Source organism: Malurus melanocephalus, unplaced genomic scaffold (assembly GCF_030028575.1).
Source record: "Malurus melanocephalus ecotype Western Australia unplaced genomic scaffold, MMel_1.1 scaffold_106, whole genome shotgun sequence".
Taxonomy (NCBI): domain Eukaryota; kingdom Metazoa; phylum Chordata; class Aves; order Passeriformes; family Maluridae; genus Malurus; species Malurus melanocephalus.
Window position 1 is genome coordinate 565655 of NW_026623338.1, and position 5968 is coordinate 571622.

The window sequence follows — 5968 nt, forward strand, 5'->3', positions numbered from 1 at the left end:
ATTTCCTATTCTTCATTATAAATGGCAAGTCACAAGGTTTACTTGCATAAACCTTAGAGATGGTAGAAAAACTCTGAAGGAGAATAAGATCTTTTCTGAGAATGAGGTCTCATGAAAGAATTTTGCCATACAGGGCTACCTTTAGAATCCAGGGGATTTTCCCGATGGGATCCAATGCCAATGGAATGAGCAGTATTAAATACTTCAAGCAATGTGTTTAAATACAGGCTGAAAATGAAAGATTTGCAGTGGACACTGGAAATTAAATGGTACACACAGTTCCCCTTGATTTCCCTTGAGCATTCTGTAGAGTATTAATGCCTCAGAGCAACACCAGCAGAGCAATATCCCTTCCTCTACAAAATCACCTGCTTTGGTTTATAATTGGGTGTAATTTAATCATGCATTTCTAAAGTGCTTTGGGAGCCAAATATCCGAAAGCACTTTACAATTTAATGGCGTTAGTGTGAGAAGGCATCAATATATCCCAGTGGAGYAAAAGTCTGACACCTTAGTTACAGACAAAGAAACAAAGAAATTAATTGCTTGCTTACAGTTGCATAGCAAATTAATGGGAGAATGAGATTTCCRATTCCTTCCCCTCTTGATTTTCAGTTTGTATTTGTTTGCATGTTGAGATAGGTATGCTGGTCAGATGCCAAGAGAAATGTGGTGTATTGTTCATTCTTCCTGCTCCCTATGTTTTGGGAGTGTTTTCCCTGATGGGAAGTAAGCCCAGGTCATGAAATGACATACCCAAGCTCTGTAAGATTAGTACTCATGCAGGAGAAGGCTCGCTGTGTTGATGGTGCTGGCCTGTTTGAATGCACAGTGGGAAGCAGCCCACGGTGATTGTCCTCAGCAGTGTTTTGACTTCAAGATGGAGTATCCTGGGAAGGACTGTGCTTCCTGCTCCGTGGCCCCACTGAGGAACCACAGCACGAGTCACAGCAACAGCTGTGCCCTGAGCTGTGCTTTCATCACCAACCACCACCCCCAGTGACCCCAGGTCAAGGGCACCRTCAGCATCCCACCCCAGCCTAGCTTGTGGTTCACCTCCACAAGAAGCACCTGCCTGCTTATGACCCCTTGCAGCTGCAAGCTGATTGGCAGTGGTGGGTCAGATTTGTGGTTTGTTGGGGGTGATTCCCTGCCGGCTGAGTAACCCTGGATTTCATTCTGAGTGTCGTTCACACCCTGCTGTTTTCCGGGGCAAGTGCACTTGCTGGGACTGGCACTGTGGATCAATCACACTCCTGTGGGCCAGTCTGTGCCTCTCACCCTGGTCCACAGGGGAAGAGATTGCCCAGTCTGTAGGTGCTGGAGCTGCAAGGGCCACCTTGTAAGAACTTACCTTCATATCCAAGAAAACAGCCTAACTCTGACTGATTTCTGTCAAAGTCACYGATGTGTGTCTTCAGTTGCTTTAAGGCAGTATTGCGTCCCTTAAATAGGCTTATTTTGGCCAGCAGGCCTCATTAAATCCCTGCATGGGTCAAAAGCAAATATGACCATTTCTCAGTCCCTAGGCAGGCTTGCCCTGCATCTTTGACATACTTAGCACTTCCAGGCAGTCCAGAGATGCATTCTGACAAAAACTTTGTGCTTTTTTTGCACAGACMCTGCACTGGGAACATTTGTTTTATTCCTCTGTAAAATGGCAGGATTTTGCCAACATTGTGTGACAACTAGTAAAGTTTCCAAGACACTAGAAGGAAGACAATCAGATATTTCATCTCCCCCTTCTTCCTCCCTGTTTTGTTAAAGCTCCCATACAGTGAAGTTTTAAATCAGGTTGTTACACAGAGCTTTGTYCCAGCTGGCTCAAATTGGTGGTGTGAGCATGGACACTTCCAGGTGCATAGGGTGAGGTTTTACTAACACATTTTAGAGACAGGCCCTGGTGTCAGGGGCCTGTTAGTGTCCTCTTAAACGGGACTAGAGAGAGTGCCAGACATGGCTTGAAATGCAACTGATATGGCACCAATAATGAGGGACTATATTTGGAAAGATCTTTCAGGGTTATTTTTGTCTGAGATCATTACTTCTGGACAGCCTGCTGACAACTGCTGAGCACACAAACACGCTCCACCCAGCGCTTGGTTCTCTCTGTTAATGGGGAAGTAGCTCAGCAGAGGGAAAGGATGCACACATTGGGTTTCCTGCTCTGATTTTCAAACTGATCTGTCTTTGTGTGTACAATACATGCAACACTTCTTCACTGAAGACTGCCCCCCCCCAAAAAAAAAAAAAAAAACCCTAAAAGCAATTCTTCACCATTTTTAAATTCCTGTTGTTACCATGTGTCCCACTTGCCATGTACACTGAGACACTCCTCCCTGAAGCCACAGCTGGAGTACAGCTTCCTTGTCCCTAAAATCAGTGGRAGCCTTCTCTGGCAGCCAGGCTGATGCAAGGAATTCTGGCAGCACTGCCAACCAAGTTCAGGGAAGGCAGGCAGGCCTAAGGGGCACAAGAACAGCTCTCTATCCCCCCCGAGATCTGATTGTTGGGTGGCACCTATCTTCTGCCTGCCCACACAGAGCTTGTTGAGATGAGCATTGTTACAGGAGGAACACACCTCTTCAAAGTTATTCAAAGCCGCCTGTTTACTGCAGGCCTGGCTTGGGAATGAGGCTTGCAAAAGTACTGGGTGGGTGAGATGCTGATTGATACCCAGATTCCTCAATGGAAGCCTGTGTTTGAGGGCTCCTGGGGCTCCTCCCCACCTTGACCTAGGCAGTTTCTGAGTAGGGTCTCTCTGCTGCCAGCTGTTTGCAGCTGGGTGAGGTGGGAAAGCAGAAGTCAAAGACTGCAAAACCAGCTTTAGCAGATAAGGCAATCATGTTAAATCAAGCTTACCTGCAGGTTTGTTTTTATTATTTTAGGGCTTATATCTTGCTGATRTTAATTCTGGAAGAGGTGTAGTTACTGCCTAGAGGGGTAATTATTGCCTGGAGTCAGTCGCTGCAGGCTGAARTGCATCATGCTTTGAGTGAAAGCAAACACTGCCAGGAGCCCCTTCAGACCAGGACTTGTAAGATTTTCTTTAGGGACATWTTTTAGAGACTTTCAATGGTCTTTATCTGACGATGGGCTCTCCTGGGGGAAAGGAGTAAGGGCTGATCGAAGGGCTGAATGAATCTGCTGATCTGAATAGCTGTGCAGGAGTAGCTTATTTCTGTGATGATTCCACAGGAACTAAACCTCTGTCTCAATTCCTCTTAATATATTGGGATGGGTTTACCTCATCTGGACACCTGGTGCAGACCAAAGCCATTTTATCACTACCCTTCACACTGGACAGGAGAGAGAAAATTTAACAAAAGGTTTATGAAGCAAGGAAAGGACAAGGAGATCACTCACCAATTACCGTAACAGGCAAAACACACTTGACTTGTGAAATTTAATTTATTACCAGTCAAATCAGAGTATGGGAAGAAAAAAAAAACAACCCTAAATCTTAAAACATCTTCCACTACTCCCACCTTCTTCCTGGGCTTAACTTCACTCCAGAATTTTTTATCTTCTTTCCCCTCTGGTACAGAGGAATGGRGAATGGGGTCTGTTGGTCAGTTCATCACTTCGCCCCTCCTTTTTCCTCTCACATATTCTCACTCCTCTGGCTGCAATTGCTGTTGCAGTCCTTTCGCCCTTGTTAACAGTGTTGACACAGAGACACTTGGACCTATTGGTTCTATTGGACACGGGAAACTTCCAGCAGCTTCTCACAGAAGCCACCCCTGCAGTGCCCCACTGCCACCAAAGCTTTGCCATGCAAACCCAACACTTGCATGCTCTTCTATTTCTCTTCTTTAAGGAAGGACAATTGCTCTCTTCTGCTTAGCCAAGTTTTCCAGCTTTAGCCCTTTCCTCAATGTTTGCAAAACCAAATAGGGCATTGCACCACCTCAGTGAAAYGCAGCAGCAGCAGCTTTGCTGCTGTTGTAACTCAGAAGGGGTGAATATAATTCTCGTTAGGCTGGGAGGTGGCAGGTTGCAGAGAACACAATGACTATTAGACCCAGAGTGAATTATTCAGAACAGTGCTGAACTGAACAAGGGGAAATGGGAGTGAAAATGAGAACTCCCTAAATTTGRACTGTCACTTCCAGACAACAAACCACAACCAGACTACTTTTTCCTCTATTCAGTGGAAAACCTTATAGAGCTTTAAAAGCTTAAAAATTTTTATAAAGCTTTTTATCCATAACTTTGTGAGACTTGCACTCAAAACACAGGGTTGACWGCACTAATTATGGCACTCAATTTTCCTTAAGAAAAAGATGGACACAGGGACAGGAAGTTTGCAGAAGTCGAAACACAAGACACAATTAGTGGAACTAGCTGTGCCTGGTCTGGCATGCAGAGCAGCATTGTTGTGGCTGTGCAGTTTATCTTCACGTGGCTCAAAATGCAGCTGCCCTTGGCTTCTGCGAAGGTCAGTTAGACCAGGTGGTAGAGTGGGGCTTCTGCTCAGCAGAGACACTTCTGACATTTCCATCTTCCTTCCCTTTGATTTTGGACAGTAAGGTGCACGTTAAAGGCRATATTTCCAATACCCTCTGCTAATGTATCATAATTGTAATAAAAGGASCCAAAGATTGGAGAGAATCCTGCTTCCAAGTTCAACAGGAGACTTGGATCCTGCTTCCTTGTCTCTAGACAGCACAGCAGGAGCTCTGTTATATTTTAGGCTTCCTTCTGTTAGATTGTATATAAACACAGAGTAAGCCATAAATCTGAAAAACTTAAATCCTCAAAATATCAAGAAAGTAAACAGAGCTTTGCAGATGAGGGAATCATGTTGTGAWAGAGCTGGCCACAGAAGGTGCAGGAACTTCCCTGCTGGCGGTCAAGACTAGGTRTGGGATTACAGAATACCTGAACCACTGAACAGACTGGTAGATCAATACAAATACATGTATATTGATGATGGTTCTTTTAATTTAGACTGAAATCTTCCATTAGCCAGTCATGGAATAAAAATATAGCAGTGGCCAGCCACTCAGACACACTCAGTCTGAGAATATTGTGTCACTTTCGCTCCATCTGGAGCTAGGAAGCAGGTATGAGGAAACAGGATGCTCCTCCTAGCAGGCCTCCAAGTTTGTGAAAGGAATTGTAAAAGACCAAATAAAAGAAAGAGGAGAGAATCATCTGCTTTTTCTTCCTGTTAACCCTTTTGGGCTGTCTTGCAAAGAATTTGGTTGTGTTTGCGCCCGGTGCTGATTAATTCTCGCATCAGGAACCATTCCACTTCAGAGGGGGAGTATGAAGGAGTTTCCATTAAGCCTGCAAGCAGATTCATTTAACTGACTGGAAGCACTTACACACGCTGTGTTTCTATGCTATAAATCCTTGAAACCTGTTCTACTGGTGACAGATGGCCTGGTTCAGGATTAATGAAACAAAATATCTGTGCCACTGCATCAAACAGCTGAAGAATCTGGCATCAGATCTGCAATCAGAGAAAAATGTGCAGACTTCCCTATTTTGTTTCCCCTCAATTTTTTTTTCTGGGGTGAGGGCAGAGGGAGATTTGGCCATTTGTCTGGGACTCCCTGGAAGTCAGCAGTCTTCTTGGAGCAGCCCTGGGCAGCAAGCTCCCTTCTCCCTGGAAGTGTGGACAAGTGCCCACAGTAGTGGGACTGTCTGCAGCAACAAGGGGCAAGCTTGCTCCAGAGATTGGCCTCCCAGGGCATCCAGGATGTGGTGCTTGGTTGGTTTGTGTTGGATGTGCTCYGTGGGGTGCATGTGGCTGTTTTTCAGGGTTCCCCAGGTAGGAATGCTGTGGCTGACTGTGACAATCAGGTTCTGTGGGGCACTGAGAAGCTCCAGCACGAATTATGCTGGAGGGCATAACAGAGGCACAAAGYGCTCACCACAGAATGGCCGCATATTCCATGCTGAAACGGTGACAGAAACAGAAAATAAGCAAGGACACACTGTATCTGCACAGTAAAAA